General features: G+C 41.3%; 1 protein-coding gene and 1 pseudogene across 7 annotated transcripts in view; one reads left to right on the top strand and one right to left on the bottom strand.

Moving 5' to 3' along the window:
- Positions 1 to 15,278, bottom strand: part of LOC109482585 (discoidin domain-containing receptor 2-like) — a 114,941-nt gene that overhangs the window by 63,951 nt on the left and 35,712 nt on the right. For 5 of the 7 annotated variants that reach the window (XM_019785354.1, XM_019785362.1, XM_019785363.1 and 2 more), the window contains exon 3: positions 9,815 to 9,917. The gene's annotated coding sequence lies outside the window, so the exon portion shown is untranslated. Of the gene's footprint in view, positions 1 to 1,529; positions 1,625 to 7,003; positions 7,232 to 9,814; positions 9,918 to 15,278 lie in introns of those variants that run through there. The other 2 variants (XM_019785356.1, XM_019785355.1) reach the window with 2 other exon arrangements.
- Positions 1,997 to 15,278, top strand: part of LOC109482272 — an 18,244-nt pseudogene continuing 4,962 nt past the window's right edge.

Below are 15,278 nucleotides of genomic sequence, written 5' to 3'. Positions count from 1 at the left end.
TGCCAAAAACTGGTGTTTTGGGGGGGTATTCAGGGTCTTTGGGAGCTTTTATGTGCTATTTTCTGATTGCATATAAGATATAGACAACATAGCTGGCCTGGTTGAATTACCCCTGTTTAGAACTGGGCTAATCAGAAAACAGTCGAAGACCACCAAACCCCCAGTTCTGTAAGCCTGCTACAGAGGCTACTCTCTGTAGAGCAATAGAAGATTTTTTTTAACTCAGTTATAGCCTCTGCCAGACTTCAGAAGTGGCTGAAAAGAGTAGAAACTGGCCAAATAGACGGATGATATGCCAGAGGAGTTGGTCTCATGCTAAGAGAACAGTTTGCCACTTCTGGGAGCCTTGTAAAGGCTACTTTAGCTATGGGACATACTGGACATAGACTTTGTCTAGAGTGTTACTAACTGGACAGTATTCCCTCGATTCCAACTGTGTAAGACAAACAGCGATTTCTACATTTTGGGCTACCTCTACTGGTTAAATCAGTGTAAAATTCATTATTCCAACAGAAATTTCTTCTATCCTTACATTGGAAGACTTGCAAGAAGATGTTTTGTGGCAATTTTCATTCTATGATAAAAAGAGCCATCCTTCATTTCAGTATTCTTCATATCTTTTACTGAATGCCTTACAACAAAAACTGCTGCAACTACCGTCAGTATAGTGCTCAACCTCATATGATATGGCCAAAATGTAACAAGTTACTTTAGTTGTACATTGCAACCTTCTCTGAAACCTATACTATACTTCTTTTTTTCTGTCTGAATACATCCTTTCAACTTCAACTAATGTTCCTCTTCCCTAGTATTTGCCATTTCCAAACAGAACACCAAAGAAACTGGAGTGGAATTCTTCTCGGTAATCCGGAGTCAGGCACGGAAGATGAACTTTGAGTTTGGACTATTGGCACAGCTGTGTCTTACCACTAAAAAAAACCCCAGCCAGTGCAAAGTGAGACTTCAACCTTTTACACTCCGTCCTGCTCTCTTCAGAAGGGCTAAGGCATGTTTTGACTGAAATGGTGGCTGACAGTCCTAGTGGCGCTGCCTCTAACATTCCACCAGGTCTAAAACTCACTAAAGCAGAAACAGTTCCTTAAACATGTTCCTAGTGCAGCTACAAGTTATCTTATCTTTGGATGAAAGTGCCATATAGTCTGGACAGATATTTATGCAAACTTGATCTGGCACCCAAGTACATGTATATAGCCAGCCTTTTCCCAAACTGACCAAATCTCATTAAATACCACAATTACTACAAATGCTATTATATTCCTTAGCTTTTTGAATGTTCAGACTCGTTTGCTTTAACCATGACGTAACAGGAAGAATGAAGAAAGATATACTTTACTTCAGCATAGCTTGGCAAACAGTTCAAGTGCAAGTTCAAGTGTCTCCCACAGTTTTTCTCAAGTCAACAGCTCTTGGCACTTTTGTTCCTGGAGTCTATAGTTCAAGCCGTAAGGGCCGATGGTTCTATGGTAGGATTGCAATGAATCAAAAGACCAAACCCTTCAAACTCCTACCTTTAGGTACAGTCCAGTCCCCGAGCTCAAATATCAGAAGCTGGAATGACTCCAAGAGGGCTGAACCACTGGTCAAAAGTTCCCAAAAGCTATCGGGCCAGGAAGCAGGAATTCTGACGTAAGAACGAAGGCGCCAGATGTCAACCTTGTCCGCTGAAAGTCGTGGCAAACCTGGAAACCTGTCAAAACTCGCACCCTCTCTACACCACTGACATCATCGCTGATGTCAGTCACTTCTAGATCGGGGCGTTGCCTTCAATATCGGCTATATACCGGTACTAACTCCTCTTGGGAGCACTTAGGAAGGACCACAAGAGGCAGCGGCAGACTCGGAATGCTAAGTAAAAGCTTTGCGGTTGTTTGCTCGTCCAAGACTTTCACAGGCCGCGCATAAGTACCAGGTATTCATAGGCAAATTGGAGGTTACGAAGAAAGCAAGGGGGGGAGAGGATAATTTGCAGGAAAAAATGGCCATATGGAGGGTGTCGCTGTTCCTCAAAGGTGCCAAGAAACAAAGCGCTTGTCACCTCGCATTCTCATCGCTGGACCTGTGTGGTCCGGGAAATACGGGTTACACCTGGAGGACAATGCTAGGAAGGTTGCAGCAGCCTGTCTCATATTCAGGGGTAAAGGGAAAGGGCAGGAAAACAAAGGGGTGGGAAGTTTGGAGCATCTGCAGCGATCCTGCCGCTCGGTACGTCGGACAAAAGATCAGAGCGGATCGCTTCTACATCTCGGAGCCATCCCGGGGAGGGGGGAGGGGAGGAACGAATCAATTTGCCTCAAGACTTCATCCCCAAAACGTCGACACAGGCTGTGTGATTTGGTTTTGATTGGTCTCCTTTCTTCGCACCAGATCCAGAAAAATTGAATTTGCGGTACAAAAGGGGAGGTGAGGTTCTCTGGTCAGTGCCGGCATGCTCGAAAGGGCACAGACACCATAAACACAGGGTTTTTCAAGGCCTTCTCATTTTCCATTCAATGAAATTAGGATTACGTTTCAGTCAGAAGACCCAGAGAAAATTGAATTTCAGACAAAGGTGGAACAGACTTCACTTGCTCTACCCACCAAGCAGACTAGCTAGCATGACAAGCAAAACTCCTCCACAACTTTCCTTTAAGTAACAGATGTCTTCACAGAAGGTCCTACCTCAGTCACCTCTTTCGGAAGTTCTTGCAAGACATCTGGAGAGTGCCTGAAGACAGAGGTCATCACCTTAGTCCTAGAAGTTTCTCCCCCAGGTTTAGAATCAGTCCTCTGTTCAATCCTATAGCCCCAACTCTCTGTCTTACAACAGTCCGTCCAATAACAGCCACCAAAGGTAAATATTTACAGACCCATCGTAGATTCACTGGGGATTGTACTGGTGAGTTGGGAGCCAAGCAACAGGCAGATATGTATTAAAACTTCCCCACAAGCATTGCCCTCATAGGGTCCGCTGTGAGTTTATGGATACGAGAAGGAAATAAAGAAGCCAGGTGCCAGAAAGACGACATGTTTTCATGAATAGAAATGAGATGTAGCCAAGCATAGGGGTCAGGCCAAGCCAAAAGCAGTGAGGGAAAGAAGGCTGGCCTTTCTTTTCTACAAACATTTCGCTGCAGACCTTTCGGAAGAGTCAATATTTAAAGATTCTTGAACTGAAGAGGTTGCAAGTAAAGAACTGTAAGCAGTGAAGGAATGGGCTTTTTTTATTTTGCTGACAGGACAGAAAGTTGTGTATGAATGCTCTCATTATGAAGCTGAAAGAAACAGGCTTCTTGAAAACAGTTATCACAATCCCCCCCAAGCTTTCATCACAGAGAACTTTATAGTAGGAGACTTCCCAAAAAGCTACATTAAAGATCACAAACCCAGTTGTCATTAAAAACGGTAGAGCAGTCAACCCCCCAATAATGTAAGTACTAGAAACATCGGGTATATAGACTAGCCATTTTTCTTGCAACATCGTATCTGTATGTTCCATTGAGATAAGATTTCGGGCTAGAGATGGTAAATAAAGTTTGTATTATAAAAGGGTACGGGGTCCAGTCGTGTTTTGTTACATTCAAACCGTAGGAAAGCGCATTACGGTGCACCCCACCCCCATGTAATTTCCAACAAAACCTTCAAATTATGTCGGCACTTGTGAGCACGGCTCGGGGACAAAGCAATGATCACATGCACCAATCGCTGCGAACAATCGCGCCTCTCCGTCGGGAGCGCGCCATTATTCGCCAGAAGCCGGGGAAGATTGGACGTTAATACTATTATCAGTCCACAACGGCTCATTTCGAAGATATCATCAAGGCTAATGATGTCTATAATTATGTCTCCTATGGGCAGATAGGGACACAACGGTGTGGCAGGAGATTAACAATGGCTCTGGCCTTGGATCGCTTACACAAATGAGTACTTCTCTTGAACGTGGTGAAATCGTGTCATTCAGGGCCTCTGTGTGGCTACAAATGCCAGCGGAATTGAAACGAACAATCGGGGCAGCTGCAGCTTTTGTGCAGGAGGAAAATGAACAATTTACCGGGAGACAACAACAAGCTGACTGAAAATGAGCAGCCTTCTGTAATTGTTAAAATACATACGTCAATGCCACGGCTGGACAGTTTTCACCTGCGTAATATTGGTTATCAGATATGTAAATTCTATATACTGCCTAACTGCTGGTATTATTGCCTGTTTTCTCCTGGCAGCTGTAAATAGATAAATGTATCTAAGTGGGTACTTACAAAGGATATGGCAACAATAAAATTCTGTCCATAACTTTTTGCAATAAATTATACCTCTTCCCAAGGTACCTTTGTTTTTTCAGACCTAAAAAAAGGTTTTAAAATGGTTTAAAATTCTGCTAGTCTAATTCAGTTGTATGGGGGAGATTTTGAGAACTTTTTCACTTGCTGACAATTATGCTGTGTCTCAAATAACTAAACTCAGTTGATAATGAGAAGACCTTAAACTAGAGAGACAGTGACTATCATTTCATCTATCCCTTAGTCTTTAGTCATTCGATCCTTGGGTACTAGTAGTTTGGGCACCACAGACGATCAGACAATCAGTTTTCTCCATCCTTCTGTTCTTCATTTTTCATTTTTCTTCTTAATTTTTCACTCAGTGTCATGCTTGCCCATTCTCTGATATTATCCTCCCATCTTGTCCATTGCCCCCCCTCTCTTTCTCCCTCCCTAGACTGCTCCATGCATGATAGTCTGCATGTCAGGCATACTGACAACTGTGGCAAAAGTTAACCACCTCACCGCTGGCATGGAACACATTGATTAACCAGTAACAGACTGTGGTCATATTCTCCCAGGACTGAGAGAGATTTCATGCCTGAGACGAAACAAGGAGGTGGTTCCACTACACATACACACAATCCTGCTACAGTCAGGATCATCTTACACTTTTAGGAAGGTTTCAAGTTACAGTTCTCACAGACTCTCAGATTTCATAGTGCACTGGAAGAAGTGATCATCAATTCATATTCAGTTACAGCAATAAAACACACTCAATGGTTTCTTACTGAAATACAGTGAAAGAAACCTGAAGTAAAATTAAATCAATTTGATTAATCTCAAAGCATATTTTGCATTTACTGTAAATGCAATTATATTTGCAGTGGTTTTATTTCGTGGTAGGACAGAAAAAGAAGTTTTCACTGTGTTCTTTGAAGTTTACAGTTTAAAACACAATTCTTTCGCACAGAAGAACTAATTAGAAAACACATATTTGTGTTGTTATCATTTTGCAGAATTAAGAGGTCACCATAAAGAACCCTAAAAATAAAACCACTGCAAAAGTTTCTGCATTTACAGTAGTTTCCAGCCATATGTTACTTTTACCATTCTATGTTACTGTATAAAAAATTCATCAACATACATATTGTGTGCAAGCTTCTATAAGCTCAATGCAGAACCAGGCACATCCCCTTGCTTTCCATCTAAAGCACACTGGAAACAAATTCTATTCACTGACGTCTTAAATCTTTTTATGTACATCTGTCTCTGATCTTTACATTTCCTCTGCACTTACTTAAAGAAAACAAGATCCAGCTGGGTGATAGAAAAAAAATGGCAAAAGTGCTGATACAGGTCTTCCAATCCCCAGTATTTCCATAACATTTCTAGCTGTTGTGCAAACTGTGAAGAACAAAGTTGGCCAGTTTTTCATGGTGAAGTCTGATGAATACATAACACCTGTCTCTGCATGTTGTGTATCCAGACTTCCCCACACTTGAGACACAGAAATCCAACCAAGCGGTCACTTCAGACAACTTTTTCCCCCTGATTAATCCTCAAAATTGCTTTGAATAACACTTGCATGGGGTCGGTCGTGATCCCTAACTGGGAGCCCGCAAGCCCTTTTCCGTAGAGCGTAATCGGCCGTTTTAATTCTACGTAGAGCGTAGACGGACCGATCTAATTATTTTGCGTAGAGCGTATTCACCATTTTAATTCTACATAATGCGTTGTAGCCACTTGGAATTTATCGTAAAGCGCAATCAAGAGGTTTCCAAATTCAGCGTAGAACGTTGTCGGGACCCCCCCCCCTTGCAGGCCCTCCTAACTTACTGGTGATGAGTCACTTTTGTTTTAATTAAGGGCCATTGCTCATTAGGATCTTTGCTAATTGGAATCGCTGTTGAATATGACTAAAGCTTATAATACAGTCAAACCTGTACAAGTGACCACCTCTACATAAGGACCACCTAGCCATTGTGATCACTTTTTTTGAGTATCCTTAGAAAGTTAGATAGTATTTCCCATTGCAATTGACACAAGCATCAAGAATCCTGTCCATATAGTGACCACCTGTCAACCTACATAGACCAGATTTTCTCCATCCCCGGAGTGGTCTTCTTGGTCAGTTTTGACTGTACATTTAGTGATTGAAAGGGTAGGCTTTAGATGTTGCCTAACATATGGGAACTGAAGACCCCAAAGTCTAGCCTGGGTGCCATCCAATTTGTAACGGCTACCAAAAAAAAACGGAGGGCACCCAGGCTACCCAAAGTCATGTCTGGACAAATACCAGTAGAATGAAATACTTTGCTATATGCTTTAAGGTGCATAACTTTGACAAAAAATTCCCTCTGTATTCCCTCTGTATATTCTTAAGCGTATAGATACTCACTAACCCAAAACATGTAAGTGGCTCTCACGAACCTTGTTTTGAGGTGAATTCTGAAGTAAATAAAAAAAAAAAAAAAAAGATACTCACTAACTCAGTCATATACACAGTGAGTGTATATTCTAAATGATTCCCAAATGAAACTGGCTGCTAAGTAAAAGATTCAGCTTCTTCTACCAGCATATCCAGGACAACTATCAACATCTACAGAACATATTATACATGTACAACACATATGAAAGCATCTTGGTCCATTCCTACCATTTGCAAATAACCTGAAGAATAATTCAGAACCTAAAATGGTATGAACACACAACAAGACTGAAACAGTAGAGACAAACTGAAGACAAACCTTTGCAAAACTCTGGAAGCAGGTCTTCTAGGAAGCGACCAGTTAATCCTTGATAAACCCCGGCGAGTATTACAGACCAGGGTTGGTCTAGCTGCTCCCTGCTGCCAGGATAAACAGTTTACCTTGCAGGTGTTGTTTCACCTGTCGAAAAGCGTAAAGTGGTTTGTCCTGCCTCATGTAGGGCTGAGGAACGACATGGTCGGGTGTGTATTCAGGACACGGCGGTTACAAGAAGGCCTCAGAAGTCAGATTATGACTGGTGGAACAAAGAGAGGCGAGGTTTGGACCAAACAGGCCGGGAGCCCGCCCAGTGTAAACTTGTGGGGACCACCTGGACAGTTGGCCAATCACACAACGGTACACAACTTACCTATTTTGGGCACAAACAGCTCTCTTGTGGCAAGGGACTGGGTTGGTGAGGTTGCCTTTCAAGCACCCGAGCAAGACCAAACAAATTTTGACTGTGCAAGTTGTGTTTCAATGAATTCCCTTGGTGATAGGATGGTTTTAACAATCCCTAAAAAGGGTAAAGTGGACAAAATGACTTGGTAACTTGCTATTGTCATGTCTTGCATACCGGTGTACATTTGTAGCTTATTGAAATTTCTGGAATATTGCAGATAAGCACTTAGTACACAATTAAGAAATACAAAGTTTTGTACAAGAAATACAGGGTTTTGGATGGAAGATTTCAAACTTCAGTACTTTGACTATCGTGTCTTGCATATGTGTAGTCTATTGAAATTTCTGCAGCTCTTCGCCTTTACAATTATTCCCATGCAAATCACCCAGTGATTACCTCAAAGTGAAGCCGTCCTTACAAACAAGTGGCAAAACCCCACAATGATTGATGTCCAAGTCTGACAACCGAAATTATCCACCCCCCTCCCATCTTCCCACCACAATATGCACAATCTCACTACAGCCTAGCAACGGCCTAATCCAACTAATTTCCCAAGGCAAAGTGCCCAAAAATGTTATCTTTCAATTTATCTGTGGCAAAAACAGCCAGACTGAACTAAAAAAAGCTTTCTCGTCTAAGCAAAGGTTTCATTTCCGAGACAGAAATTTCTCCTCATTACCACAAAGGAGTTCTCCTAAATTGAAATGAAGCTGATTTTTCCCTTCATTAGGCACAGTTTTCTAAGGCTGGGTGGTTCGCCACAAAGCTGCGACTTTTTCAGAAGAGCCGAAAGTCTATTGTGCTGAGCTCAGAGGGAGCTGCATAAGCAAACTGGGCTCCCAGAATAACATTTGTGTTGCCTGGAATTGTTGGGGGGACAGTTGGTGGAGTGGTGCAAGAAGTTCTGCGGGCGCAATTTCGTAGCAAATATCGAAAACAATGGAATAGAGGAATAACAAGGGAATAGTTGTTGTTGGCTGGGGGACTAGTTTTACATGATGTGAGGTCAGGGGAAAGAATGCAAACATGGCCTAGCTTTTCTTCTTGATCATGTCTGTTATTCCAGAGTTTTCTAAAGATCGTGAACATCGCCAGTCATAGCAAATGTTCTTCAAATACCGGTACTGTGAATCTCGAAACTTTTACAACGTTTTATTTTCCGTGTTTTTCCTGGTGACGTCTCCTGCATGAATTCATGACTTTGTGAATATTACGTATGACCACAGTACTGTAGAATTGTTTCTACCAAATATTCAAAACACTTTAAAAACCTCCTTTTCCTTTTACCGTGAACTAAAACCTCTGTGAAAGTAAATGAATATACAGTGCATTGCCAGATGCAGTCCCTGTTTTCCTCATCTTTTTTCCTTCAGATTCAAAGCACTTTTCCATGATCAAGGAACAAGAGATGAAAAAAAATCTACTTACTCCCAATGACAACATTTCAAAAGCATCCGCTTTAACATAATCTGGGAAGGAATTTAAATGAATTTCATAATATTCCAGCAATAAGGTACAGGAATGATAAGAGCGATGAAATTGCCAATAACTAGTCATGAACAATATCTCTTACCAGCAATTCATCCATATTTCATCTCCCTTTGGTATGTGAAAAATTATGTTTATGGAAAAAAACAAAAGTGCTTACTCAGAACCTGTAGTTTTCATATTGCAGACTTCTAAAGATGAAAACAAGAGCTTAAAAACTAATGACTTTGGACTATAACAAAGCTGTTGATTGTGTAATACAGTGTCTTACTACACTTACATGTATGTAACTTATCCATATCATATTCATAATGATGGTACAATATAAAATTGCCATATCTACAGAGTGAACCAAAAATTGCAGTCATCTCTCAAACCCATGACAGTTTTATAACAAATAGCAGACATCATCACCAAGATTGTAATGCAAATTTACACGTATGATAATGGAACACACGGGAGTCAAATTCCACGGTCCTCTGAGACACATCTAGCCTGCAAACGACTTTATGACAGCGAGAGACCAGAAGGTTTTATTGTCTTTGTGGATGATGGGTTGATGCTTAGCATCTGTTGTGAGAAGTAGCCCTGCTTTTAGGATACAGGAATATGAAAGAGTGGAGCATATACTGATATTAGATTAAAAGGCAAAACAACAACAAGAGTATGTAGAACACAAACCTCCTTTAAGTTGTAACAGAGTTTGCAAAGTGGGCAAAGGCACATCGTACTGATGACAAAATCAAAACAAAGTAGGCTACCCCAAGTGGTCAATAACCTTTGGGGGCATGTGTGTGTGCAATCGGACTACAAATCTGTATCTTTATAGCCTATAAATCGCTCTTTGGTGCAACAAATCTGTACCTTTTACGGTGTAGATTTAAAAAATATACGATATATCGAATGGAATTTTCACCTACCAAATAAAAACGGAAAATGCGTCTCTTCAGTGTTTGGTGCCCTCTGTGAAACTTATCTGGTTAACAAAGTCGTCAGCTCCACAGCTATACCTGCATCAACATCCTGTAGGAAAACAACATAGAGAAATCGTTTTAAACTTCATTCAAATACAAACATGCAATTGTCTGTCTAGAAGGAAGGTATAGCAAACACAGGACGCATCATGATTTGCAACTTGCTACTGTAAAAAAAAAATTGATGTGGAAACTTTCACACTGTAGTTTTTTTCAGAGTGACTGTTCTTATTAATTATACTGCAAATGTGTTGTCTAGTTCCACTATACTACCACATCGTTTCAACCGCAAACTTCAAACAATGTTAAAACCTCATTTTCACTGCACCCGTAAAATATAACCTTATTTACAGCACTTAAATCTGACCTTTAAATTCTTACCAAAGAGATGAGAACACAAAAGACTCCAAGCTCAAAGGCATTAAGAGGATGCGCTGTCATCAGTTACCATGTATTGAGACAACATCATGGCAAACAGTCAGTAGTTATCTGTGGCCACTCGCTAAGGAACCAATGACAAACACAGATCTGGTCTGGTGGAGAGGGCGCCGGAAGTGATGTCTGGGGTTAAATAGCTTATCAGAACGCTCGCATGGGAAGGTATGGGCTCGGTGGGAAAATCCATGCTCCATTAAGTGATGCGTATTGCGTAGGTGGAAAGCAGAGACCCCACACCGAACATTACTCAACTTGTCAACACAACAGCTCAACGTTTGTGTGATGGATATCATGGATTATGAAAGTTATTTAGTGAGAGATAGCATCTTTGGCGGCGCCCAATAGCAGAGTGGCTAGGTTAGCGGACACAGGATCAAGAGGTTGCGGGTTTGATCCCCGGCTAGACATGGTATCTTTGGGAAAGGCACTTTATACTACTTTCCTCATCACTCATACACCCAGGTATAAAATGATGGAGTGACCAGAGGGACGAAATCGAGAAGTCGCACGTTTGATTCCTAGATGCTGTGTTATTGCAAAAGGCTTTCTTCACTCTATCCAAGTGTAAAATGGGTACCTGACTTCGGTTGGGGAGGTACAAGGCTGTGGAAGGAGAGGGATGGGCTCTGCCTTCCAAACACCATGCCCTGATCATGACAACCCACTGCAAATGCATACTTCGTAAGAGATATTGGACTTTGCAAAAATGGATTCGAACTGGCTATTTGTGTTATAATGACCCAAGGCACTTACAAATAGCAATCATCACAATGCTATCACAAGTATCTAAGCTATTCATAATCCATTTGCATCTGTCAAAAATGATGAATTGGAACAAGTATACATTTCAAAACTCAGAAATGCCAAACTATACATCACTTGTTGACAGCCACTGCCTTTTTGACCTCAGTCACTCTTTTACGACATGTAGACATTCATGGCCTTTTTGGTTGATGAGCCATTCAGATCCAAAAAGGCTCTAAATATGTATACATGTCCCAAATGCTTGTCTAACTGTTCAATAACTTGGTGAAAGATACTTGGTTCAGTAGTCATTTGGCAAGAACACTTTGGTAGCCTAAATTGCCAACATTATTGAAGATAAGGTCATACATGGAGGGGGAGGGGGGTAAGCAGACAAAGCTCAAAGGGTATTCAGATGCTGTTTCCATGGCAGCCAAAAGGGTAACGGTCTGATTTTATCTTCTGCTGCCTGCTGTGAAGTTTATTATGATATGACCCATTACATCAGAACATTGCTTTTTATGATTTTTTTCAAAATGCCTCCCATAAAAAATCTGGTGATCAAAACACAATGCTTGGGAAGGAATATCTTGGCCTGAAAGTTAAACACATCCTTGGAATGGAGACTCAGAAGACAGCATTTGTACTGCTTGGCTGTCTGGAGGTATCTCTCTGAAGTCTACCCCCCACCTAAGAGACACGCGACGACTTCTGTCACCCAACAAAGACGTCGAAAAAGAAACCAAAGATCAAAGAAGTTGTCATAATACCAGCTATAGACACTGCCCTGTCAGGATGATGTGTGGAAGAACTGAGAAACTTCTGTAATTCGTGATGTTTCAGTGAGCACGCTAGAAAAGCTTTGTGAAGCACGATGTATAGAAGAACAATGGTGACCCGGCTTGTAAACTTTGATGTTCTTCACAATTGACTTGAGACAAAAGTCAACTGAGGGTCCCGTCTTAGCAGGAGACACCACAGACATGCTGTGAGATAGAGAGGACACAATTGTAAGGCTGGGAAGCGGTGATCTTTTGGTGCTCTATCGTAAGAGTTTATGCAGTATTCAAGTCTGTTGATGTATATGTGATGAGCAAAAAGAGGTGAATTTGTTTGTAATCACTGATACTCTTACAGGTTTGATAAAGGGACATAATAGTTACACTGAAAAGGCAGAAATAACCACATTCCTCTGCAGCAGAGAACATGTAATTTAGATTCTAATTAATCTAACAATATTGTCATATTGTTCTTGACTGTGCAGTATATAACGTTAGAAATATCCTCTTTAATTTTTAACAAGTTTCCCGGGTTTTTACATTTTAAACAGAAAAATTTGTACCGGTATTCATTATGAAACTAGACAATCTACTTCTAGACAATTTACTTCTACTTTACCTCAATGGCACGTACTTGTTTTGTAAGCATAAAGGTACAATAAAAAAATTATTAGAAGTCTGTATTGCAAGACAGTAACAACGGGTCTGCAGCATTCATGACTTCGGTATCTTTGAACTTTCTCTCAGCTATAACAAAATTTTCCTACAGAAGTAAAATGACATCTGTCGCTACTCTGCATCTAAACATGAAATAAAACATTCCGAAAAAGAAAGGGGTTTAATCAAAAATCAATCTACCCTCCAGACAAAGCCTTCACTCCCCAACACAAATCTGACCACAGACTGGATCACTTTCATGTTGTAAGAAAGGAACGATTAAAAATTCGTCCTACTCTACATAGAAACCCTTCTTTTGACATTAGAGAGAAAGGGCGGTGGTGGGGAGAGCTTGTGTCTGACAGGCAGCAGCTGGCTGAGAGACTTTGATGTCAGAACCCCCCTGGTCCTTCTACAATACCAGTGTCACTTCAATGTACCTCCACCTGCCATGGCCGGGACAATATGGCAGTACAGATGGGCTGAGGGTGTGTGGTAGTCTCAGCATGGAGGCTACACTGTTGGCTTGGTAGCTAGCCTGGTGTACAGTCTATTGCGGCTGGGGAAGATTTTCTTCGAGGCTGCAGGAGCTCTTTCCCGCCTGACTAAGCTAGGTTCCCTGGTAGGTTTTGCACAATTGGAGTTCAACTTTTGACATACAAAATTCTATTAGCAAAGCTCCTACAGGCGTAACACTCCTACCGGCCTGTTGAGCTGGACAGGGGAAAACTATTGGAGCCCCAAAGACAGCCTGTCCCAACCACGATAGACTGGATACCAGGCTATAGGCTTGGGTAATCTCCAACCAGATCCTACAGTGGCAAGACAGTGTAACAGTGCTTCCAACTGACTCGTCTAACAGATCCGGACCTTTTGGCCTAGCGGTTAGGGCATTGGGTTATGAGCTGACCGCCCAGGTTCGGTGTGGGTTCAATTCCCAGTGTCCCGAGAGCCAGGGAAGACTGTAATATTCGCCCCTAGTTGTTCGAACCTGATCCTTCAAAATAGAAAGCCTGACAAAATGTCTAAAAAGAGCTGAAAACTGGCCTTACCTTTGCTTGGAGAATTTATACAATAATGATAATTCCTTAGTACTAGAATTAATGATAATGCAAACTCCACACCCCACATAATGATAATTGCTCCAATATTGAAATTCAATCATAGTTTTATTGCATTATAGCACTATAACCTGATGACACAGTTGGACCAAATTGACCTCCCCCCCACCCCTGGTTACACTGCCCCCCTCTGGCACTAAGGCCAGTAAGGGGGGAGCCAGTAGATTTCGAGGGGGAGGGAAGAGAAGCTTGCTGCACTTTTTGTATTCACCAAAGGGTTCTTCAAAAAACATTAACCTTCTCCTTGCTGCCAAGCCCTGTAACCAATACAGATCTAATGCCAAAAGAACAACTTAGCAGGGAGAAAGTTAAGAATTGTATCATGTATGCTACTGCTACCAACGGTCAAGTTCTAGTTCCTGAAAAGCTGGACAGCAAATCATTTTTAGAAAAGCCGGATGCAAAAAATTAGCAGCGTATTCAACATTTTGATTACCACTTACAGAGAAACTAATCGCAAACAAAAGTGTTCAAGTCTTGTAAACAGACAGTGGAAAATCCTGTTAAAAAGACAATAGTTCATGAAAAAAGTAAAAAAAAGGACTTGCGTCATAGTGAAATGTGGCCATAGTCGCTCATGTTCAGGTATTCTTCTCTAAGTTTAACCCATTTTTGGTTACCTGGCAACTCGTAGAGCACTTTTGACATTAAGAGAATGAAGAAAAATTTAGTTGAAATTTCTGAGGTATAATACAAAATGTAGTATTGTCTTCAACTTTTTTCTTTGTTATCAAAGATAATACACCATCACAATAGGTAATTTTCTGGACAATCCCGAGGTTCTAATTGCTTTGCCCTTTTTTGTGGAGAGGTCACATCTGGTACATGGAAGTAATGAGGAGTCCAATCAGTTTCCAAGTGGTCATCATGCTCTATCCTGTTACCACCCACTTCTACAAAAGGACGGTGATGAAACGCAGCTCACGTTTCTAATGTCGTTATGGAAAACTAATAATAGCTCAGACATATTAATGCGAGTAAATATGATATACATTCTAAAACATAATGAATTTTCATATCTTTTCTTTCAAATTTAAAAAAAAAACACTGTATGGGGGTACAATTGTTTATGCATAAACTTTCGCAGCAGTTTAAACTTTTCATTTTTGCAGTTTTCAACCTCACACCACGAAATCCATGTACAGTCCAGTGGTTAGCCACCATGCCTCTGGACCAAGAGGTTACTGGTAGGGAGTTCGAATCCCATTTGTTGTTGTTGCCCGACATGCACACTACAGGAAAGGGCCAGTTTATTGTACTTGTTGAAAAGAGGAATTTCGATGTACATCGAACCTGTAAATATTGTACATAGCGTCAGACTCTGTCTTCTCTGTCACAACCAGTGGAAGAATAGCCCTTCAATGATCTGAACTTGTTCGAGATGAGTTTCTTTCACTTTCACATACAGTTAGTGTAAGTCATCACTAGCTCTCATCAGAGACACAAGGGTCCCAATCATCAAATGCTACAAAAGTTTACACATGAATTCAGTGAGGTCATTTGTAAGAGCTTCTCTCATCTGGTGTGCCAGACACCAGAGATCCTAAGACACGTTTGAATGCATCAGAGGCTGCACCAACCAGCTGCTAGCTGTCATATAGCACATGGTTAAGATATGGGCTTGGTTTTGATGAAGGCATGGCCCATTAGTGGGGGGGGGGGGGGGGGGGT

The sequence above is a fragment of the Branchiostoma belcheri genome, unplaced genomic scaffold (genome assembly GCF_001625305.1).
Source record: "Branchiostoma belcheri isolate BF01 breed outbred unplaced genomic scaffold, Haploidv18h27 scaffold6, whole genome shotgun sequence".
Taxonomy (NCBI): domain Eukaryota; kingdom Metazoa; phylum Chordata; class Leptocardii; order Amphioxiformes; family Branchiostomatidae; genus Branchiostoma; species Branchiostoma belcheri.
This window is presented reverse-complemented; position numbering and strand designations above follow the sequence as displayed.